The sequence below is a fragment of the Protopterus annectens genome, chromosome 9.part0 (assembly GCF_019279795.1).
Source record: "Protopterus annectens isolate FY-2018-M chromosome 9.part0, PAN1.0, whole genome shotgun sequence".
Classification (NCBI taxonomy): domain Eukaryota; kingdom Metazoa; phylum Chordata; order Ceratodontiformes; family Protopteridae; genus Protopterus; species Protopterus annectens.
In genome coordinates, this window is record NC_056743.1 from 777,450,589 (window position 1) to 777,477,453 (window position 26,865).

The window sequence follows — 26,865 nt, forward strand, 5'->3', positions numbered from 1 at the left end:
ATTTCATAGAGTTCTTTACTCATATTCCTGTTTTTTTTTAATATTCCTGTTATGAGAGAATTTTAGTCCTTTTAAGCAGCAGTAATATTACTGAACCTTAACAACTAAGCCATGTTCAATATGTCGAGTTGGACTTGGACTGGGTTATCCTCCACGGTTCCCTTTTCATTACATTTTGCTTTCCTAACTTATTGATACTTTATTTATTTATGAAATGCAGGCGTGGTGGCACAGTATGCGTAGAGCGTATCAATCAACAGCAGTCTGTATAACACACAAATACACTAATACGCTAGCTGCGTACAGAGAGAGTTACCAGTTAGTCAGTATCACCATAAAAAGCAAAAGTATACCAAGTACTGTATCAGGCTTCCGTGGAACAATGGCTTGAAAACTCTTCAGCACCTCAAGCGTTCAACGGGACATATCCAAAGTCGTATAACAAAGAAAGCAGGTAAATGCAATGCAGGCTTGTTATTCAACGCCAGTATGCGAGTCAGTGCATACAAAAATAAGCTATCTGCTTGTAGATGGAGTCAACAGTTAATTCAAATAAAGTACCTGATTCAAGAGCAAAACTTCAGAGGAACAATAGCTTGGAAACCTTCAATGACAAACCAAGCATTCAACAGAGTATATCCAAGGTAGTTTATTCATATAAAAATCGGCAAGCGCTTTCAACTAGGTCTTCATCAGGCCGTTATTTAGCCAACAGAACATTTGGTTTCTTGTCTTGCAAAATTTGGGACAGTTGTGGGATATGGCTCCAAGGCACCTTTAGCTTTCTGCAGCAGTAAGCATTTCTGTGACTTTTTTCTTTTACCACTTCTGGCTATCACAGCTGGGTGCCAGATGTGGCTATCTGTCTTGGGAGGAGAGGAAGCATAGCTCTCAGCTGTGTCTCATAATGAGTACAGTTATTCAGCTTTGAATGTTGAGATCCAGTTAATAAATAAAAGCAAATGGCAGGTGCATCCTGAGCACTCACATTAAAGTGATCACCGTTGTGTCTTGGCTGGGGAGTGGGGTAGGTTAGAGCTTAATATCCGAAAGCTCCATCTTAAAGTTTGCTGCTTATTTTTGTCATTACTAACAAACTAGCAATATTTTTAGTACAGTGTGATATAAACCAGAACTTTTAGTGAATTCTCATGTCTCCCACACTGGTGTTTCACACCATATACCTCAATAAAAGGTAGATCCTTTGATTATGGAAATATAAACATAAATATGAATAAGTGGCTAACAAAGATTAATTTCCCTACTGCAGGACATTCTAGACTAACAATCTTAGTGTCAATTTAATAATTCCTTGCCCTTTCTAATATGACATATTAGCTGGTAAGTCACTCAGTTAAAGAAGCCAAATACAAAAAAGTTCTGGATGTCATAAGAAAGTATGGGTGTGAACTGGAAGAACACAAAAACAAGGCATAATAGGTTTAAATGATTTAAATGCAATGTACCATGTTAAAAGTATTGGATTCCACTGTTTCACAATGTATGTGTTTTGTACCGAATTATGTTATTGGAAGTCCCTGTTTTTTTTTTTTTTTTTTTTTTAACTGCCTTCAGGGAACTGACATATAGTTGCATTTTTATACAGGTAATAATCCAGCTTTCCCTGTTACACTATGGTACTAGACTTGATTTAAATCTGGGGGCTATCTGTCCTCTGCACAAAAGACCAGGTAAAACTAATCTCTAGAATATGTATGTACTAATTTCTCATAATGTCAGAAGTAAAAATCTTAGTTGTAACATACCACGAGTACAGTGCCATGCTTTCAAGGGACTATAGCTGTTAAGTCAAATTCAGAGGTGTGCTGTACTAGAAGCTGCACAGTATGAATTATAGGCTTGGGAGTGTTTTGTAGTTGAATACTCTATTGTTAACAGCTAAAAGTTTTGTAATGAAATCTCACTGTAACATAGAAATAGCCTTTCAAAGACAGAACCCTTTGGCCTTAGTTCTGCCATTCATACATTTTACATTATATTTTTTCACTCTGGGTTCTCTGGTGAACTTCTGCTCAGTTTGCTGAGTACATCACAAATTATAATAATAAAAACATTTATTTCTCCTGAACAGAGGAGATTTTTTTCTTAAATCAATGGACTTAGGCCACCCCTCTTCAGTTCACCATAATGAATAATAAACTACATTACAGGAAAATAAAACTGCATATGTCTCCTTTCCATGTAAGTGCATTTTGTGTATGAAGGTCATGCTATATTACTCTGAGAAATGTTATGCTACTTTGTATGATGCCTTAAAATGGTCTTTCACTGCTAGATATCATCAGTATTGTAATGCAGTCATTTGAATGCTCTGGCTTTGTCATTCTTTTCACAACATATACAAATACACATACACACAAACAGATATAATAGCCAAGAGTGAATGCATTGAAGAGTGAATAGTCTTTCTGTCTATGTTTAATGCCTACCAGTAACAGGATCAGTGTACTTAGGGGTCTTGGAATTTGACTCTTCCATGCTGAAGTGCGATCCTGGAGTTGGAATATATAATTTGCAGGTGGTATGTTGTATGCGGGGTGCTGGCAGACTGCTTTTCATTTTTTATTTCAATATTTTTGTATTAGATCTAAACATATTTATCTTTTCTGAACTTTTTTTTAGAACAATCACTTATTGCTTAGGTAATCATACATGTCTATAAGTATGTATGTATTGCATTATTTTGAATGACATATTGGTTAAATAGCTTTTATTGACTCATGTTTGAGCAACATGCTTTGAGGTGACGTAACAGTGGGGAAGGGGACATTTTACTTGCCCCCACTTTGTTGTGTGAGCTTGAAGTTGTTATATATTATTAATAGACAGTATGGGGAGTTGCAAGTCCCTACATGGGAAAAAGACATTTTTCTTTCTTTTTTTTTTTTTTTTTGAGTCAATGTTGGTTCAATGTTTTTTTCAATGTTCTTGCATTACAAACATTTGTGGTTTGATTTAGAGAAATAGACCATATACATGTACACACACTCACACGGAAAAATCATTGAAACCACATTTCTTCTAAACACATTTAATTGTATCAAATTTCAAAGAAAATGTCATATACAGCAAATACTTATTTGTAAAATATGCCTCTATTTTGCAGGGGGCAAAACCCAACACCTTTGTTGGGGGAGCTTTGCCCTCTTTACCCCTTTACTTAAATATATTAACTCCATGGTCACAAGTCCACAGAGAAAAGAGAAAATGCCACACACAGTGGATCATTGCTGGTATACAAACACAAACAGCTAGAGATGGGGTACAACATAAGGGTCAGTATTGTCAAGGTACAAATGGTGTTTTTACTAATTTGACATGCAATTCCTATAATCTTAAACCACACAAGCAGTGATTTTCTATAGCATTATGTAGTTTTCTAAGATATGAATACTTCTATGACCTTCAAGTGAAATTAACTTTTTCCTTTTTAAGTCTTTTTGGACAGACTTAGGCCAACAAAGCCAAATGCCACTAGCTGTGGACTTGCATGTTTTGGCCGTAAAAAGTCATGGACATTCAGAAGCCATATAGCTGAAACACTTGATGTCCTTAAGGTGTCATTTTCATATATCCCAAGGGCCTCTATTACAGGAGGTTTAAGGTATCACACAGTGAACATTCTAGCTTGGCTAGGTTTTTCTTGTAGTTTTAACTAACTGATTTGTCTCTGTGACTTTTTTACATATTGATTAAAATTCAGCCTTGTTATCTGACTAACAAATATAGAGAGATACTGTGCGCTGTTCATAAACCTAACTCTGCAAATGGCCACTATTTTCATAGTTATGTAAATAAATCTGAGCAATGCAAATAGGGCAGTCTTAACTTGTCACATGAGCATCCACAGCTGTTCAAAAATCTTGCTTAAAACTTGAACTCTAATAAATGCAAAAAAATAAATAAATAAAGTTGTCTTTACACTGAACTGTTCTTGATTGTATCTCCTTAGTAAATACTGGCCATGTACTTTGTGGTTATAATATAAAATTATTTTTTCAAAAGGCACTAGAGGTTAGAAGACAAATGTCCAGCACTCTTGGGAGTGAAAGTAAGTGTATTTAACATTCTGCCCTCCAGCTGTTCCTCCATTCCTCCTCATCCTTTCTTCCCCTCTATTGTTTCCACTTGACTATGTATATGGACTCCCTTTCAACTATCCCTTTTGGCAGTGTATTCTCCTCTCTGAAGGAGCACTTTTCATAGAAAAGTCAGTTCTTATAATCTACAGCCTATGTGCATATCCTTCTAGTTCTAGGTGACTCCTTAATTTCATCTTCACATCTTCCTAGTATGATCTTGAAAACTTTTCTGTTCTGGTCACAAGTGAAAAAGCATCCAGCTGGTATATTGTGCAAGCAAAACCTTTTCCCTTCATCATACATACCCTTCTGGACTATATCCATTATCCTGTTCTCTGCGCGCACACACACACACACACACACACACACACACACACAGACATATATATATATATATATATATATATATATATAGAGAGAGAGAGAGAGAGGTCTATTTCAAAGGATCACATGGACAAATTGTGGAAATCCATACTGTCGACTATTCAGTCCATCAATCCATTATGACCGAGATCATGGTACAATGGAGATAAGAGAATTTCCCATTTTGCCCACTGTATTGAAATCTTAGAGTTGGTATATATAATTATCAGGGGGTGGAAGGTACGGGGGGCTTGCCCCCCTGCAAAATCATTGTTTCTGTTGTTTGCAGGTGTTGGTTGGGTTTGTGTTTTTTGTTGATGGACTGAATTGTCAATGATATTAATTTCGGCAATTTGTCCACTTGATACTTTGAAATAGACCCATATCTATATCTATATGCATACACACACACTCCAGAATTCCAAGTTCCACACTGCACATTAAGTGTGGTCAAACCAGGCCTAATGGAGAAATAAAATTACCTCTTGCATTCTGGAGCCTTCCTCACTGAAGATTTATTTCAGTATTATGTTTGCATTTGTAAATGCTCCTCGATTTTAAATCTGATACTTCAGTTTAAGTGTAAGCAGCAGCCCCAGTTTTTATTTCCTGCTCTTTTGTCATCAGGTCCACTCTTTGTATGAAGTCATACCAGGACTACTCTGGTTCAAGTGCAGTACTTTGTATTTGCCTACAATAAACCTTAGCTGCCAAATTCATATTTTTTGTTTAGCCAGCTACTATTATCTTCAGATCTTGCTGTTCTCCATAGACAACTTATACACTGGGAGCAGCTAGTCTTGGGTGTGTAGTACCCCATGCATAACCCTTCAGTGGATTGGTCCCACCATCTGGAAAAGAAAACCTCTTAACCAGGGAGAAGAGTCAAGAACAATTTTTTTTCAGAGTCCTTACTCATATATGCTGATTTGTGGTTTAGAAGTGGGCCCCTCCCCCCAAAGCAGTGAATACAGACCAAACTGCCCTGCACATCTGGCCCCAGCTTTCTTTCTGTGCTCTGGTATCCACTGGATCTACAAAGAATGGCCTATCCATCCAGCACCTCACATGATCCCTTCCACAAAAAAGGAAGATGACAAGCCCTCACCATTCCCAACTCCACCAGTACTAACTGCAACAGGTTCTTGACTCACTAGTCATTCTCAGGTTTCCTTGTTCATTATCAAGGCTCTATCCCTGTATGCCAAAAGAACTGTCATTAAACTTCAGGTGCCATATTTCTACCCTGTTTATAAATGTTGGCAAATTCTTCCTTAGAACAGTCCCACATTATCAGCCACTGCACCTATCTACCTTTGGGTCATTCTCACAGACCAGAAGTCAAAAAGAAAAAGAAAAAGGAATGATATTCATTTCTCTTTCTCCATACATTAACCATTTTTTTCAGTCATTTTGATGCTTTTTTTTCTGTTTTGGTTGTGTCATTATCTATCTCAAACTCTATACTCGTATGCATATGTGTGTATATATATATATATACATATATATATATATATATATATATATATATATATATATATATATATATATATATATATTTGTGAGTGTCATAGGGCATATGACTAGTAACGTCTATGTAAAAATACTTTCTTGTCATGTATGTCATCATCTAAAACGTATGTTGATGAATCATATTACTAAAATGTTAACCTTCTTCACATTAAATTAATGCATCTTTTCAAACTGACAAAAACACACTACTCCAGCTATTCAAAACCTTTATTAACCTCTCTTTCCATAGCGTACCTATAAAATAGCAATTTTATTTTGCACTGTAACATGTATGTGTATACAATATATACATATATAGCTGGATTTGCATATATTATCCTAGTATTTTTCTATGTTATTTTGATTTATATTGTAATGCTGAAGCATCCAAAACCTGAGCTAATCTTCAATGTTTTGGGCAGATATGCTCACCTTAGTGCACTTGGGCAATAAAACACTTTCAAATATACTACACACCAACTTCCTGGTAAGTGATTATAGAAGGTCCAGTCATTGACCAACTGCTCAATGAGAATGACTTTCATTCAAAGAAAATAGAGTGCAACCTGTTTTACCACTTACATGGACTCCTCATTTAATCTCAATGGACTCCTCATTTAATCTCAATGGACTCCTCATTTAATCTCATACCATTCCAATCTATTCACTCTACCAGTCTGTCTGGCTGCTGTTATTATCATTGTATCTAGTTTGTCCATTAGAAACTCTGAACAGGCCATCTTAGGCACATATTTCTTGTTTTCTGTTAACTATTTAAAGAATATCAACTGAAGAGCAGTTCCATTTCTGTAACTTACACATTTGCAAATCTCATCAGTATCTGCATTGATTCCTTCTTCTTACATAGGGAATGTAATCCTCCTATCCTGCTCAAGGTCAACATATCCTCAATAATCTTTGAACTGAGTAACTTATGCTTTCATTACCCTTGTCTAAATAAATGCAATAATACATTTTATTACTATGAATAATAATGCATCCATTTTCACAAAAAGAATACATTTTATTACTATTAATAATAAGTCATTTCCAATTTTATGCCAGTCTAAAATGCACAATCATATTAAATACATTACTTATCCTTTACAATTATTTTTTCAGTAAATGCACAGCAGATAGTATTTATCTCTTTAGTGCTCCACTGACTGCATGAGCAAAAGAGAGTCAAAAATAGAAACATTTCAAACTGACTGTAAAGGCTGTTTAAATAATGCCCTTAGACATTTGCTCTGGTGATGGGGAAAAAAATGGGCCAATTGGCCAGTTTGGGGGGGGGGGGCTGATGAAAAAAAAAAGGCAATATCCAATGTTAACATAAGGTGTACAATAAATACAATACAATAAAATGCTGGAGGGATAGATTCCTGTCCCAGAGACTTCCTATACTATGGAACAATCTACCCATCTATGTCAAGCAAAGTTCTTCATTAGCACTCTTCCAGAAAAATCTTGATAAGTGGATGGGAAATAGGAAATACACCCCGGGGATCACTTCTGTGCCTCTGCTCAACAGGGACACAGGAAATTAACTTTCTTGGGTGGCATAAGTCAGGGAACCTTGTTGGCTACGATTACTTAGGCTCATAGGCAGGTAACCTAGTACCTACCTATGAACCTATAATACCAAATACAATAAATGCAATACCAAATTTCAGCACTGGCATTGGTATTTGACACATTTGCTTATTTTGAACATTCCTTAGTAAATGGTATTAAGTAGCTGGTTAGCAAAATTGAAGTTTGCTACCACCAAACAAGGCTGTGTAAATGTTCTCAAAGTTTAATAAAGCACAGTGAAAACAATAATTCCTATGTCTTGAGTTATACATGAGTTCTCAATGTTGTAAAGGATATATTTATGTACCATTTTTCTCAAAGTTTAGTTTCATAAGCCTTAATTAAAAAAGATAAACTTTTTTCTGCACCATACTTATTCCAGTTTGAATTCAACATGAATGAAAGGTGGGTTTTTGGTAAAGCTGCCCAAAATCCAAAATACTTAATTATCTTAGTGAGGTAATTAAAATTATAAAGATAATAAATGTCCCTTTTTAACTCATCAACACTTATGTGGTGTAGAATATCGTATCTCCAGCTGCCTACACACATCTTGCATTCCACAGTATCTTCTGAAAAATAAACTTAAAAAGCGATAAAATACACAAATGTAAATATCGTATAAACAATAAGAGCTATTAAAAGTGTACAAATAGTAATGTTATTAGTAAGAAGTGTTCTTTACAGTGGTAATAGTCAGTGCATTTGTAGTATTTCCATAATAAACTATATTATAATACACACAAAACCAGAATTATATTTTTCTATACTTTCACAAATATTCATATTTTGAAAACTATACAGCCTAGACATGTATTGTTAAAACATTTTTGTTAACCAGACATAATCTTTCATATGACAAGAAATTCCTTTATCAGTGCATGTCTGAGATATTTATAGAAATATAAAAACATATGTTTAATTGTATTATTAACAAAACAAATACTGTATAGCTTACAAAATATGCAACTTACAGTGCAAATATCAAAGGCAGTTTTCTTCAACAACATCTAAGGTTTCACCTTATATCATGCAACACTTTGCAAGTCACTATTAAGCACATATGGAAATATTGCTTATTTTAATTACTAACAAACAACTAGTAATATTGCCAGTATAGTATGATATAAACCAGCATTTACAGTAAATTATCCTGTCTCCCACATTGGTGTTTTGCACCACACACATCAAGAAAATGTAGGTCTCTCACTTATAAAAAGATGAACATAAATATGAAAATATGAATAATATGCAGCAAAGACTAACAATTTCATCATTTTATTAATAACTTCTTGCTCTTTCTAATAATTCCTATTATTAGCTGGTAAGTTACTTAGTTAAAGAAGCTGTACCCAAAAAAGTTCTGGACTCCATAAGGAGGTATGGGTGTGAAATGGAAGTATGTAGGCTTGAGTGAGTTAATGATTATTCAGTAGTTTTTAGAGCCCTGGCAGACAGACCATTCTCTACATGCAAGTCAATCTATAGCCTTCTGTTTGATGTTCAACATTTGCTGCCACAATTATTTTAGTACATTTACAGCTCTGTGTTAAAGGTACTGTTTTAATGCTACCATCAGCAATCGCCCTCACATACTGCATCTCTGCTTGCAGCAACCCCATCTGTTTTCCCCAGACTACATGTCCTGCACAGCTGTATTACTCAGCCAAGCAGTGTCCACCATTGTTTGTTTCTCTTTTGTTTTCTGTGTTCATTTTCTTCTTCTTCTGCCCTTGAAATGAGAACCTAAACCCTTCTGTTGCATGTCCTTCTTCTTCCATCTTGGATCAAACATTTGATCTTTGAGAGATATTTATCCAACTGAGCACCCAAGTCTGAGCACCACTGCCCCATCTGGGGTAGGATGGTGCATGTTTCTAACCTATATCAGTTTCTCTGCCATCTCTGTTTTTGTCTTCCCCACATTCTCACACACTCTTATGGTACATTCCTCCCACCACCTCAGACAGGTCCTTGGTGCCTTTGTATAGATCTTCATTCTTCATGCTCTTCTCTGCTGATTTACTAAACCACCTTCTTCATATCCTCCCATCTTTTATTAACTCTATTTCTTTTGTAACCTGTCTTGTCAATAGTGGGTTTGGTATAATGGTTATGGTCTTCATCTTATATTGGCTAGGCTTTAAATGGCCCTTCAGGGCAGTCAGCCTAGTATTTACCTATGAATCCATGAACCTAGAAAAAATGCAATGATTGACAAATCAATCACCAAAAGACATTTTCTGTATCAGCGACTGTCTCAGCTCTCAACTCATCTCTTCCTCCTCTCCAGCATAACTCTTATCTGCACCCTTTCCCCTCATCCTATATCCACTCTAACCCTGATTACACACACTGTGCTAGCTGTCTCCCCCTCCCTATGATAGACCAGAACGCTTTTCCCATTCCCTTCTGCACTGTCCCTCTTACAAGCCTTCTCCATTGTCTTTCAGTCAAGAACCTTCATCTTCTTCCATTCATCCTTTTCTTCACCTGCTTGCCTTTCATCCTGTCTTGTCTTCCTGCTGATACCTACTTCTGCTACCTTTATTTTATATAATGATTATTAACCAGGTAACCGAACCCTTGTCAGCCATGACATGGACCAGACAGACAAATATTTATTTCACAAAATATGTACTTTTACAAAAGCATGAGAATAGAATTTCTTGCAATTCTGTGGCATGTAGCAGAATTAGGGCCTTTAAATAGAAATAAAACACTAACTCTCAAAAAGAGAATTATACAACAACCCCCCCCCCCCCATTAATATTCCAAAACATGCACGGTGATTGGTCAGCGTGCCTGTTGTAAATCAGACTTGTAGTAATGGAAAAAGGTCCAGTTGCCCAGACTTTTTCCATTAGTACAAGTCTTTTTTTTTTTTTTTTTGTGCTGGACAGCAACGGAGAATGGAATAGCTCCATTGCTGTTATCTCGCTATGTTAAATGAGTATGTTAAACTCTTAACATAGCGAGACACCTTTTAAAAAGTGACAGAGATTTTCCTTTCTCCGTTGCTTCCACACACAGCTCTAATGTACTGCGTAACCATACGCATGTGCAGTACATCAGAACTGCCGCGGAATACTGGACAGCTGCGGAAGGGCAGCAAAGAGGCATTATACAATGCCATTATTTAATAAAAGAAAGTATTTTTTTTCTTAAATAATGTCATTGTATAATAGCAATAACCCACTTCTGGGTGTGGGTAATGCTGGATTTACCCACTGTTGTCTTAGTTTGGCCACTCGGGTTTCACCCCCGTGACCAAACCACACCAACCGTGGGTAAATCTAGCATTACCCACACCCAGGCATAGGTTATTGCTTAAATAGTACATGTATTTGAAAAATAAGCATGAAACTATTCAAGTATATTGAGGAGTCAGTTAATGGAACAATATAAAGTTTAGACTTTTGATGGCCAATAGAAATATTAATATCTATAGTTCAATACACTGGATAAGTAGTAAGTATAACATTAGTAATATATATAGGAGTATTAAAGCCCATATCCAATTAGAAAGAAAAGACAGAAAGCAAACTGACTGTTGGAACAGCATTATATGCAATAATATCCAATGGCTCTGAAGTTGTAACACCTATTTTCATTGACTAGAGCAGTACTGAGATTTTTTGAGCAATTTGGATTGCTACACTGGGCAGCAATTATCTGACTCCCTTGCCTTCTCTCTCTCGCTCATCCAGCCAAGTGCCTATCCTAGCTAAGTTCTACCATGGTTTTCCTATGGTGTAAGTTCTCACATGATGAGCTGTGGGTCTGCCTCCCTATCAACACTTGCCACTGTTATCTACCACGACAATTCCATCATTGCTTCCTCCACACTGGACTACTGCTTGAACAAGTCATGAACTCCAAATGGAAAAATAAGCTGTAGCTCTAAGGAATGTAAGTTAAATGTGCCTGACAAGTCCTCACTCAAGAATAAATGTTAAGCATACCCATTTTACCAATGCAAGAATTTCTACAGCATGATAACTCCTTTCTTACCACTATTCCAATATGCAGCTTACTACAAGCAGTAAACTTTAGGGCATCATGCACCCCGGCTTATTTCACCCTGCACAAACATCTGTACAAGCAGTAAACGTTAGGGCATCATGCACCCCAGCTTATTTCACCCTGCACAAACATCTGTAATATTACTGTGTCCCTGCAGCTTGATATTACATATGATGCTCAGTCATCCAACGGGATGTGAACCCAGGCCATGTTGCCTCTAATGGTCTCTGTATCCACAAGAAAATCCTCATAGTTGTCATCACTCTTCCAGCTACCATATTCCAATAGTAGTGCATTTCTTCATTTCATTATCTGCTGGTATGTACTGCCTACCTCAAAGAAACACTGCAGACAGAGAACATCTTGTAAACTACACCTTTATTCTATTGAGAGATATAGCAAGGGTTAAACTGTCTGCAGCAGCACCTGCCTAAATGCTGCTTCTTTGTATAGTAGGACACCAAAAATTATAGTGGATAACTGCAACAACACAGGATCTGAAGGTAATGACATTCTATTTCTTCAAGCCCCGCAGTCACAGTGGGTAATGCAATGTCACAAGAATCTAATATTTCAGACCATGTTTATTAGAATGTACCTCCATGGATTAATGTCCAGATTACTCAATACACATGGCTTACTCTATTACAAATTATTTTTCCAACCTTTATGCAATGGGTCTGGGAGATATGTAAAGCTGTACAGCCAGGCAGATAGTGTGTGTGTGCACATAATTTACCGTGGCTATCCAAGTAATAGTACATTCCCACTGTGTTTAATTAGTACATGTGTAGATTAATTATGTGAAAGAAGCTCAAGAAACACCAGCAGGAAAACTATCATTGGTATGTTGTGACTCTTCTGTAAGGGGTATGACTACTTACTTGGACCTAATTTTTTATGTACACTGCAGTCCTAAAATCAGAAAAGGAAATCTGCATGGATTTGCCATCTGTATGAATTTATAGAATCTCCTGCATCCCTTCAAATGATTTTTGGAGAGATGAAACATGACAAACTAATCCTTCATTTTACAATGTGTTTAATTAGAAGGCAATATCTTCAATAGGTTTCAATGTATTTCAATACCTGCAAAATACCATCTGCCTTGCTTAGTATGCAAGTTCATTAGGTACATAGCAAATACATCATATCATTTTCATTTATACCATATATAGCTGCATGGATCACAAAGGAGTTGTGCTTGATGTACCCTAGGCACACTTGCCACTTCTTTTGGAATTATGCTGTAGATTTCTGCAGCATCACCTCATCCTTACTGTACTCACTGTTGCCTTAAATATTTAAGATTTATGCATTTTCGTCTTCCCCGGTAATCAATTAAAATAAAAGCTGTTTTTTCATATTAACATAATCAGATTGCTTCCATATGTGGCATCTCATTTGCTAAACTTTCAGCACATAAATATAAATAGGAATTAGGCCAGTACAATCACTTTACATTTTTTCTTTAAGGAAAAATAGAAATAAATTGTTATATTTTCATTTTGTATTCTTTATCACCTCATACAAGCTTAATTTAAAATGTCACCCTTTTTTATATATGCTTTCAAATTCTATTTTTGTCCAAAATATGCATACAAGTATCATACAAATGGATGAGGATGAGCGTACTTTTGCTTGCTTGTGTCTGTGTATATTATGTAGAGATGTGTGAGTGCACTTTTGCTTGTTTATAAGTGTGTGCACAAGCATATATGGATGTGCCAGCAACAAATAATACAATCTATATTTTCACTTTCTAGAAAGAGCAGGACCAGGTTTACTTTCAGGCAGTTGAGTCATTTCATTTTTAATGAGACTCATGTCTCATAAAAGGCTGCGGGGAATAGGTTTACAAAAATGTGAAAAACTACTAAACACTAATACAAAGTCCTCACTGCAGAGAACAAAACAACTTAATATCGTTAGTGTTTGACTTCTCCTTACACTTGCCGAGCTAAGTTCTCTTAAAAAAGTTACATAATCACCTCTGCAGTAATGAGCTGTAACCAAAACTAATAAAGTAAGTACACATCAGCAAGGAACTAGAGGGTCTTAAGAAGATAACCATTAGCATACTCAATAACAAATGCCCTCAATTTTTCCACTTGCAAATGAATGAGGTACAATATCTCAACTTCTAAAACAGATAATACAGGCACACTTTTCCAAATTAAAAATGTAATTAATATGGCAGTAATCCATGCTAGAGGCACCTTGTTTAGATAGGAGCAAAAGAAAAATTAGGCTTTTAAACCTGCACATACACTTTCCTTCTTGTCTCACTACTTGTGTTTTGCTCGCTAGCTATGTTCACTCCTTTTCATAGAAATAAAATGTAACATTTTTTTAAACATTAAAAGCATATTATCTTTTTTTAATTTTGTACATATTTAGATGAAACACATTTTTCTTACTGAATTTTACTTTCAGAATTGTTGCAGTTTTTAACTGTTGTGCATTTTGATGCAGCAATTAATAAGAGGTTCACCTCACATTCTATCGCACTTTTATTAAGCCATTCCCCAAGCCCATCTGCTATATCAATTGATCGATTTCCTCCTTTATTACATACCATAATACTTTATAAATGTGTTAGAGGCAGTTTCTGTATAATTCACCTATTTAAATAATGGATAGCATTATGTGCTATATATATATATATATATATATATATATATATATATATATATATATATATATATATATATATAGATGTTTATCTCCATTTCCTGAAATTGTGAAGCTGTCAACATTGGCGTCACTTGTTTGTTCTGTGGGTAGCACAGTGACACAGCAGCTATTAGCACTGCACTTGTTTGTTCTGTGGGTAGCACAGTGACACCGCAGCTACTAGCGCTGCACTTGTTTGTTCTGTGGGTAGCACAGTGACACAGCAGCTATTAGCCCTGCACTTGTTTGTTCTGTGGGTAGCACAGTGACACAGCAGCTATTAACCCTGCACTTGTTTGTTCTGTGGGTAGCACAGTGACACCGCCGCTACTAGCTCTGCACTTGTTTGTTCTGTGGGTAGCACAGTGACACCGCAGCTATTATTTTTATTCATTTTATTTATTGACATTTGTTAACCGGGTTGCTCTAACTGGGCCAGAAGCCCATTAACAGTGGAGACCTGAGAAAAGCTTCAGCTTACAAAGACATTTCAGATTAAAATTTACACTCAATGATTTACAGTATATATAATAATTCACACTTCAAGATAATACAAAATTAGAAGTACAACAGTGATAAGGTAGACAGTTTGAAAAAACACAATAGCCCATCAGCAATTAGCATTTATACAAAGAGATATAAAAAAGCATATAAATTGCAATATTCTAGTCTTCAGTTTTGAGAGGAAGCGCTTACAAGGTAAACACCTAGTAGTTTACTAGTTAAAAGACAAGGAGAGAATATTATACATTTGCAAGTGGTGGGAATGCACTTGTTTGTTCTACGGGTAGCACAGTGACACAGCAGCTAGTCGCACTGCACTTGTTTGTTCTACGGGTAGCACAGTGACACAGCAGCTATTAGCGCTGCACTTCTTTGTTCTGTGGGTGACACAGTGACACAGTAGCTATTAGTGCTGCACATGGTTGTGCTGTGGGTAGCACAGTGACACAGCAGATATTAGTACTGCACTTATTTGTTCTGTGGTAGCACAGTGACACAGCAGCTATTAGTGCTGCACTTGTTTGTTCTGTGGTAGCAGTGACACAGTAGCTATTCGTGCTGCACTTATTTGTTCTGTGGTAGCACAGTGACACAGCAGCTATTAGTGCTGCACTTATTTGTTCTGTGGTAGCACAGTGACACAGCAGCTATTAGTGCTGCACTTGTTTGTTCTGTGGTAGCAGTGACACAGTAGCTATTAGTGCTGCACTTATTTGTTCTGTGGTAGCAGTGACACAGTAGCTATTAGTGCTGCACTTATTTGTTCTGTGGTAGCAGTGACACAGTAGCTATTAGTGCTGCATGTGGTTGTGCTGTGGGTAGCACAGTGACACAGCAGCTATTAGTACTGCACTTATTTGTTCTGTGGTAGCACAATGACACAGCAGCTATTAGTGCTGCACTTGTTTGTTCTGTGGTAGCAGTGACACAGTAGCTATTAGTGCTGCACTTATTTGTTCTGTGGTAGCACAGTGACACAGCAGCTATTAGTACTGCACTTATTTGTTCTGTGGTAGCACAGTGACACAGCAGCTATTAGTGCTGCACTTGTTTGTTCTGTGGTAGCAGTGACACAGTAGCTATTAGTGCTGCACTTATTTGTTCTGTGGTAGCAGTGACACAGTAGCTATTAGTGCTGCACTTATTTGTTCTGTGGTAGCAGTGACACAGTAGCTATTAGTGCTGCACGTGGTTGTGCTGTGGGTAGCACAGTGACACAGCAGCTATTAGTACTGCACTTATTTTTTCTGTGGTAGCACAATGACACAGCAGCTATTAGTGCTGCATTTGTTTGTTCTATGGGTAGCACAGTGATACAGCAGCTATTAGTGCTGCTTTCCCACAGTGTTTGTCTTTCCCATTTTAGTTCTCAGTTAAGTTACTGCCTGCATATCCTCTGGATACTCTCCCTGTGTCAATGTGGCTTTAGTTTCACCTTGCATATAAAAGTTAAGCCACAGGTGACTCTGACAATCTCCAATTTGCCCTTTGCTGTGTCATCATGTGTTAGAATCAGTGTCCAGTATTGGGCTGTTGCCTCATACGGACTCCTCTCTCTTCCTTGCATACACTGATTGCCAGCATTAACCTTGTTTATGTTCATGAGTTGGTTTAACTGTGCAATCACAGAATAAGCAAATAATTGGGTGTTTTGTTCAGTAACTATTCCTTGGGTATAGCTTTAAAATCAGCAACTATTATTTTCCAGAAAAAAATATATTTAATCTCTCTATTTTATAGGGTTTAGTGCAACACCTGACAGTGGATGAGATTCAAAGATATGGTGGACATTGGGTATGGCCACTGTTCTTAAAAATGCAAGTCAAATTAAATTAAATAAACCTTAGTAACTTCTCCAGGTATTTCTCCAAGTTCACAAGTGACAACTATAGGTGTCTGATATTGCCTGTTTAGATTTATGCCTACAACTGCAAAAATATGTCACACAATAATTTGAAAGATTATATTTCAAAGGTCAAATGACAAGCAAGGAAACTATATTAATATGTGACCTCTTTCTAGTGAATCTAAAGAGGCAATGGATATTATTACACTATTTATATTGTCATACCTCAATACATACCTCTGTTTTCACCGTAGTCTCATCAAACAAGCAATACATACTAAAAATGGATTAACCTCACATGAAATCTCAGAGCAGGATGAGTACAGTTTTGCTGTGTGTTCTTCAAAGGGTTACTGAAGCATAGTAAATTGTTTCAAAGCATTGCAAAAATGAATATTTATCTTTTTGGGGCTTAATAAAATCCAATTTATGAACTAGAATCTAATGAATGCTGCCACTGTAAAGAATGGTTTCTACTGAAAAGTTTATCGGCCACACTTCCTGAGTAATGCTTATAGATCTAGAGATATTAACATTTGTTTGATTTGTTGGATGTAACTTGATTTTGTCTATAGGCTCAGCATGCAGCCATAGGAAGTTAGAGTATATAGTTCCAGAATACCACTGCAGGGGATAAGTTACTTTTAAGCACATCATACTAAAGAAAGAACACCCTACAAATATAGAAAAAGATATATAAAATACAGACAAAAGAGTAAATATAGATGGAGCTTCAATTCCTACAATACTAAAATTGTATATGCCCACAGACATACATTACATAAATTAATTTAGTTAAATCCGTTTACCTACATGAAGTTTGACAATGATTACTGCAGGTTAAACAACCACTCATTTTGTTAAATGTTGACTAATCCAAAAATAACAAAAGCTCTCATTTTCCAATCAGTGAATTTAAGAACAAAAAAGTATCACATTGTACTGGAGGAGGTTTCTAAGGTAATATGCATGGATGGGGAACAGGCAGGATTAAGGTCAACATAAAAAAGTATGTAGTGAAGGGGAAACATGTTTTTTTCAGTTTGTCTCTCTAAATCAGTTGTTGTTTGAGTACTTAAAAATTGCCTTGTGAGACTGCATATTGCCCTGTAGCGCATTACACATATAACTATAATTAGGCCCTGTTTCTCTGAAGGCATTCTGGCTAATGTGCCTTATTGTTCTATTCACAAAATTTCAATTAAAAGACTTTATGATTGTCTTCATAAATACAGAATATTTGCATCTGCCATAGTGGCAGATACAATGACATTAATTTATGGCCTGGATAAGTCAGAAGCCTAGCTTTAGTCTCCATTACCTTGCCATTTGAGCCTAAGTTTGTGAATTGGTTATGATTTTATATTCTACTCTGACAGCAAACTTAAAATTAATACTTTTACCATTTATAGTCATTTTTTTCAGTCCATTTGTTACTATTGATAAGAATAATACATTTTTGTCCTTTTTCAAATAAAGTACATGGGGTTGGCATAATGATTAAGGCGTTTACTTCACAGACACAAGGTACAGGTTTTGATTCTCACCTTTGGAAGGGAAATTGGCTGGGTTACAAATGAGCAGTTAGCCTAGCATTTACCTATGAATGGACAATTGCATTTACATTATTGGTCTTCTGCAGAACTCCAAAGAAACAAGAAATGCAACCAAAGACAGGACCTCAGACAGAAGCAGTTCTCTCCACTGGGTATGACCACAAGAAATGTTAAGCTCTTTCATTCCCCATAATATTACATGGGACATCTTCAGAACAAAAAACATCTGGATAAGCCAGGTTTAAATATTACTATTCAACTATATGATCAACCAATCAAAGTTAAAAAAAACAATAAAACAATTAAAAAGGCTAATTAACCCTCAAAGTGCCTGAGTTTTAGCCCAAACTAAAAACAGGTCATCCAAAAACCTTGCATAGTATTTAACATATAATAGAACATAATGAACAAGTATTTGGTTTCTTTGTCATGCAGCAGATAGTTTTAGATAGCCAAGGGAAGGTTTTACCAGAACACTTAGAATTATGTGAACTAAGATGGCAACTTAAGCTAAATGCATTTGCGTATCCTAGCCTGAATGAATATACTAGCATAAACTTTTGCTAAAACTCAGGCACTTTGAGGGTTAATTAGCCTTTTTTAATTGTTTTATTGTTTTTTAACTCTTATTGGTTGAGCATGTGTTCGAATAGTAGTATTTAAATCTGGCTTATCTAGATGGTTTTTATTTTTAAGAAGTCTCATGTAATTTGATGGGGGACAAAAGTGCTAAAATTCTTGCACATTTCAGAATAAAATGATTAAACAATCCACACACTGTACATTCTCTATGTTCTGTTGTATATCTTACAGATAATGGCATCTAGATCAACATGGCAACTAATTAGTGAAATGTAATTGTCATTCTAACCAAATACTGTTCTAGCATCTTTTATTGTTACACGTTCTGAAAATGTTTTCCCTTTAAACTGGCAAACTTATTTATTCTGTGTTCATTTAACAGTCTTTTGATTTGCTATATTTAATGCCATAGATTATTCTCACAGCACTGATTGATGCAAATATCCAAACCCACAATGTTTACATCTATGTCTAAAGTTGCACAGGCCTCAAAAAGAGATTTGATTTGTAGCCAAAAAAAGGTGAACCTTTGTATTAAATGCCTTTCTTACCACCACAATTACAACCAATCCTTTTAATTCGGCAAACAGTTTAGACCAAAACCAGCTATCTCCATACACCATACATACTACCAATTATCTTACCTCCGCCCCAGTATACCTATCTGAACCTAATTTACCCTGTATATCAGTTTTTAACAACTTCCATTGAGAACCCATTTCCACATTAATGATGTACAAACATCTGCTTAAACTCAGACCTTGCTCCACTGCAGCTGAGAACCTCCAACCTGAATACTTAAAGACAGCATCTAATTCCACAGCTTACTCTGTCTCTATCCTTATCAATAGAGGAGTATCTGAATCATATGTATCCTCACTATGGAAAAAGCCTAACTTTTGGCCTACTGCAATATATTAAATTCTCAAAAGCAACTCCTCCACTATCTTCTACAAGAACTTCCACCCAACATGGCTACTGTCCAATAAATAGTACAATTATTGCCCTCTTATCATTCACTGACACCATAAACAAATACAGGGAGTCAAGCAAACGTGTTTCCTTCTTATTCTTTGACCTGTCAAAATCTTTTGACACTGTTTCTTACCTTAAACTGCTGCATACACTATCTCTACTTGGACTATCCCCTTCTTCATTATAGTGATTCAATATTTATTTAACTGACAGGCCCCCACTTTGTAAAATGGCAGAATACTCTCTCTCCATACCTGCAAGTCTCCACTGGTGTACCCCAAGGCTCTATTCTTGGTCCTCTCCTCTTTAACATCTTTAGCTATGGCCTCTACACCTCCCTAAGTCAACCCTCTCTTATACAATATACTGATGATTTTACACTTATATGTGCACTAATTAACTTGCCTCATCTTCATATCATCTAAGAAGCTTTTTCCTCAGTTAAGAAATGGCTCCTTAATGCCCAACTACTACTTTTATTTTTCCCTAAATCACACATGCCTGATGAAGTAAATTTAAAATCTTTACATTAATCAAAACTGAAATTCAAGTAGTACAAAACGTCTTGGGGTGATTAGATATGATAACCTTAAATCTGACGTGCATGCTCTAAATAGCATAAAAAAGACTCACAAGAAAATAGAGATGCTCTACAGGCATTAAAACTTTGTTAGCAACACCACCAAAACCATTCTTGTCAATACCCACCTTTTCCCATCTGTTTTATATGGTGCACTCATCCTAACCAACCTTCAGGCAACAGTTAAAATGAAGCTGAATGCATGCTGTAATAAGGTTCAAAATGTGCCACAACAAAAAGTCCTGCAGCCACTACTGTACTGCCATTAAGGCTTTGAACAGGACTGAACAGCCTCACCACTTTGACTATATACAGTGTATCTAAACATACAGGATTAGTTATAAATCTGATGAGTGCCCTGCTTTTACTCCTAGTCCCCATTCCTGTTACCCTAACATACTACTTCAGTCTAATGAACAGCATCATCTCAGCATACATAAACCCCACAAATCCCCTGGCCAAATTGTCTACAAATACTCTGTCCAAAAATGGAATTATATCCCTCTGCAAACTAATCCATCTACTACTAAAAGACGACCTAAATAAAGCCTGGTTTTGCTCCTGCACTACCCCACGCTGACTTAGTCCCTTCCTTTAGCACCAAAATACCTTGAAAATGATCAGAGAGAAGACATTAGTAAAATCTAGTTCCTAGACAAAGATCAAATATATTTTTATCTAGGCTGTATTATTTAGACATCACAGTTCTAAGGAATGTCACTGGGTGTTTAATGTCATCTCTTTGTATTGCACTTAATACTATATCTGTTGACAATTTTCATTTTCACCTTGTTATACCTGTCAAAATATTTCCGATATGCATCCATAGGTTCACACTGTATGAGCCGAAGCTGAATTTTTACTTAGTTAATGTGTCATTTTTCTGTATTAGGCTTTGTAATAACTGTATTTAATTTAACCATATTATGTCAATGTGGAGCTTTTTTTTCCCCAAACCTTCATTGAAAATGAGATATTATCCAAGTCAGACTTTCCTAGTAAATAAATGTCAAATAAATAAATAATATACATTTATGACATCACTTCCAAAAAGGTGAAGGAAAAAGTCAACATTCAATTACTTCCCTCTCCATGCTATATCAGACGCATTACTGAAAAGATCATATTTTGCAATTACTCTCCATTTTTCTGCCAAATTGTCACTGGCCACCAGTGGTGGAACAAGTGGATGACGTGCTAAAAGTGTAGCTGTACCGGAATGAAAAAAATGTTGGTTGAAGCTTATTTCTATAGACTAAGATTTACCTCTGAATTTGAAAAGTGACTGGTTTATGAGAGAGATAAGATTCTGCGATTGTATCTTTGGGTTTATCCTTTTAATAGGCCATTGTTTGTTTTGCTTATTATCTCATGGCTTGGCATTATTTTCAATTCTGTTGGATGTTCCACTGTTTTCTCATTTTTCCTGATTTTTTTCCAAGGCATTTACTCAACTGATCAATTAAATTTTACCTCATGATCTACTGGTAACTTTTATTGATAGTGCTATATCTTTAAAATGCTTTAACAACTGCTAGTAAAGTAAAAGTTGTACCACTGAGTGGAGTACCTGCACAGGACCACAATGCCATCTGGTTCAAGTCAAATGCAAAAGTGCCATTTCACTGCCATCTGACATATGATGGCAACAAGCAAGTGTATTGTATACATTTATAGTAGACAATGTTTTCACCTTTCAAGCCTAGATTCTTCCACGATACATGTTTGTAAGCTTCTGAGGATTTAGTAGACATCCTTATCTGCAAGGCCATGGAGCGTATTATCATGGAACTTATAAACAAAGACATTGGCAACCTTCAAACACTGGACCCCACCCAGTTTGGGTTCGTGAAGGGCCGATCTTGTCTCCTGAACCTGACTGACTTCTTTGATTCTGTCTCCAGAGCCATGGACAAGGGTAAGGTGGTCCACACAGCCTATCTAGACCTTGCCAAGGCCTTTGATACCATTCCCCACTCTGGAATCATAGATAAACTTACTAAGCTGACCATTAATCCCTACATCACCCAGTGGGTTGCTAACTGTCTTACTGATAGAACACACACTGTAAAAGTAGCAGACTCCAAATCCAGCTCCAGACAAGTGGAGTACCTCAGGGTTCAGTCCTGGGACTGCTCTTGTTTGGCATCTACTTCTCTGAAGTACAGGCCAACACTAAGGGACTCTGGCTAACAAAGTTCGCAGATGACTGCAAACTGGGAGCCATTACTGAATCCCCAAATGATGTGGATAATCTACAAAAGGGCCTTACAGAAACAGATGCTTGGTGCCAGAGCCATGGGCTCAAGCTCAGTGCCAAGAAATATATAGTTATCCCCTTTGGGAAAAAACATGTACCCGTGAATTACCATATAGGTGGCAGTACACTAAACACTGAAAGTGTGATAAGAGACTTAGGGACACAGGTGGACAGTGGTCTCACTTTCGATAACCACATCGCCACAACAGTCAGGAAATCCTTCTGTGTAGCACACCTCATCACTAAGGCTTTTCATCCAAAAAAAGGAGGTCATTGTCCCACTGTACTCATCCCTCATTAGACCCATTATAGAATACAATGCCCTATTTGGTATGTACCTCTCAAGACATCTGCAACAACTGGAAAGGCTGCAGAAATACCTCACTAAAAGAATTACAGGCCTAAAGCAGATACCCTACGCTGACCGCCTTAAAAAACTCCAGCTATACTCTGTTGCATATCGTCTTCTCAGAGGTGATCTCTGCTTAACATACAAGGCCATGTCAAACCCAGAGCTGTTGAACATGCTACACTTAAAGAAATCCTAATCCCTCAGAGCCACACGCTCCAGGGATCTAAACATTGTCATCCCAATAAACAAAACATGCTGGAGGGATAAGTTCCTGACCCAGAGACTCCCCAGACTCTGGAATAGATTGCCCATACATGTCAAGCAAAGTGCCTTTTGGCCCTTTTCAAAAGGAACCTTGACGACTGGATGGGAGAAAGGAAATTCACCCCGGGGATCACGTCAGTCACCCTGCTAGACAGGGGTCCAGGGAAGTAAATAGTGTGGGAAGAAATAGCCAGGGAATTGTTATGGCTAGGCTTGTATAGGCCCTAGGGCTGATAGCCTAGTACCAACCTATGAACTTATAATAAAAGGTGTTATTAATGGAATTTACAGAGTATACTATGGAAGTGAAACAGATGTCATACAAGACAAATAAGGTCTGGGAGTTAAAAGAATATGACATAGCTAAAAGTAGTAAGCAAGACATTTATTTTGACATGAAATACTCCTCTGTTATTAAAACAAGAGTGTTCATCACCTGTGATTAAATCTGACCACAAATATGGCCATCTTCTCTGTCAGTCCCAGTTCTAATACTCCATCAAAAAAAGAAACAATCTTTAGAGACTTCTCCAAGACAGACCTTCTTCAGCTTCTAGATGCCATATGCAAAATTCCCAACAATCCCTTGCAAACAGGTTCAACTGAGAGGGCTGTCACATTCACCTCTGACTTTTCATAGCATACGAATAGCTGCATAGCAAAATCAGTAGTCATCCTCCCTAAACACCATGGTAAATTCTGGAATAAACCACTGTTGTAGAATTCATGTTTAAATGAACTGTATAACAAAAGAAGGAAAATGTTGAAACGTTGCAAGAAATTCCAATCACCCTACCTTATGACCCCAGGGAAGTATGCTATGAATGATCTTAAGAGCACTATTAGAAGATATAAATCAGAATACATATTAAGGTACCCACACATATCAGAGCAACCTAGAAATCTTTTTTTATTTATGTCAGAAAATTAAGTAATAATGTCCAAAAATGCACTGAGCTCATCCATTATAATATTATTCTCACCCCAAAGATAAAGCTCATATGAGTCTATGCCACATAATCAAATGGCCACATTGTCAAATGTATCATCTTGTTGACAATGCAGGTCATCAAACCATTCTGATTAAGATTGTGTGTTACTGTAGGGATCAGGAAATTTGCTGTTTTTCACACTCTAGTGCTATCTCAGAGTTTTTTTATATATAATTATCAGAAGGGATTGGGGAGTGCAGCACCCCAATATGGGGGGGGGGGTGATGGCCTGCATTGTCAATGAGATGACATTCGACAATGTGGCCATTCAATTACTTGACATAGACCCAGTGCACATATTGCCAGACATACTTAATGCTAACTTTACCTCACCTAGCACAATGTTGACCCCTGTTTCCATGATATCACTTTGAAACAAGCAAAAATAATACCTCCAAGGGACCAGAGAACACACTGGGTTGCATTCTCATCAGCTTGAAGTATGCACTATCTGAGCCTCTACTTAAACTGTTCAACTTTGGCCTAGTTATAGGGTTTGTGCCCGATGTGTGGAGGAAAAACATTGACTCCACTACACAAAAGTGCTCTTCTGCAGACTCAGGTATTTTAGGCTCATCAGCCACACTAGGTTTATATGCAAAACCATGGAATGTATCATACGCAGACATAGGAAACTCAACTGAAGTAGTCCGAACTCAGCTTGGTTTTGTGAAGAGCAGTTCCTGCCTCTGGAATCTAGTAATCTTCTTTGGAAAGTTACAGTGATGGTGGACAGTGGTCACTCTGTACACACTCTATCTTGACATGTCTAAGGGTTTTGACACTATTCTCCATGCTGCAATTATAGAATTATTACAAAAGCTTAATTCAAACCCATACATTATTCACTGGATTTCAAACTAGCTATTCATCAGATCCTAGCTTGTGAAAGTTGCTGGTACACTTCATGAATATAAAATTAAAATATGTGAGCTGATCTGATGAAGTATGCTTTAACATGGAAGCACTTACCTTTTTAATAAATGGTTGACTCTCAGCTTTGGTGGCTGTTTTTTTTCACTTTTGGAAAATATACCAACAAATTAGTGTGAGTTTTCTTATAATCAGTAGACTATTAGCTGCTCAGATGTGACCAGTAAGAACTGATTCTAACTGACTTCATAGTCCTTCATAAAAGCAGTGCCTTTACAGAAACCTATACTAGAGATCTAAATATACAGAAAAACAAACCAAGACTCACTGGAGGGATAGGTTCCTAACATGGCATATCATCAACCAATGGAATATGTTGCCTCTAAAGGTCTAACAAAATATGAGTTTGGCTACCTTAAATGCTAGTCTCGATAACTGGATGGGAAGACAAATGCATACCAGGCTTATCATGTAAGTTGCTGCTTGATTTGGGGAAGGGGGGGGTCAGCAGTGTTAAGTGTCTGGGCATTTTATGGTCCCCATGCTCAGTCTATTATTATTATTCCTATATTTATAATAATTCTATAAACTGAATGTCTAACATTTGAATGCACCCACCTTTCTGTCAAAACAACACCTTAAAGTCTTCTTTCAAAATTGTAAACCAAGAAGAAAGTGGTGTGAATAGTGCTCTGAGAAAACAAGTAAACCAAATAATGAAGCACTACTGTTGCGAGTCCCAAACACTCGTTTATTGTAAGAAAAAGTTAAAAAATTAAGCGCTTTCATCAATCCACCTTGACTTCATCAGAATTAACTTTGAAAGCAGTTAGAAAACATTTTTATACTATTAGCTTGCCCAGGATTGGCTAAACATTTTCCAATGATGAACAAGCATATTAAAACAATTAAAGTTTAAAAACGCCAGACATTGTTCTTAATTAAAACAAAAAGAATGCTGGAAAGCTATTTTTTCAAAAGGTTGCATGTTTTCAAACACATTGCAAAGAACAAGAATAAAACTTTTGCATATATGTTTCCTCATTTGCACTCTATTACTTTTAAAATATAATCAGAGTTTCAAACAAAAATGCACTTTTTACAAAGAACTATTTAAATATGTTCTGCTTTTTCCTTTAAAACAGGCAACAAACTTAAATGGTCATTTAAACCAGGGGGAAAATTTGCTGCCAACTTCAATTGCCACAATAACTCTTTTTTATAAAGTGCATTCTGCCAATCCCCACCCTAGCTTCTATACTTATTGTATCAAGAATAGCAAATTTAAAACCTAGATAACTTTCACATTGTGTACTGTGTTTATACAGAGCATTTGTATCTTTTTTATTTTTTATATCATACAGGTGCTCATATATTCTGGTCTTGAAGGCCCTCTCAGTCTTCCCAATGTAATAGGAATTACAGGTATTGCACCTAGCAATGTATACTAACTTGCTAGAATAACAGTTACTTCTTTTTAAATGAACTACACTTTTATTTTTATTGTCTAAACAAACCGTGTTCTCTTGCAAAATGTAAAAACAATAATTACATCTACCACAGGGTCTACTACCATTTATTATTTCACTTTTAGTAAGCTTGTAATGCCTGTTTTCCAAAATTCTTTTTATATTAGGCCAAATTTTTGTAGTAAAAACAGACTTTTCTCCCACCACTTGGTAAACATCATTATCAACTTTAAATATATTCCAATTTTTGTGTATTACTTCTTTTACTTGTTGATATAAAGGACTGTACTGCACAATACATGTTTGTTCAAAATTAATGTTGCTCACTTTCTCAGCGTTCTCCCCAGGGTCCAC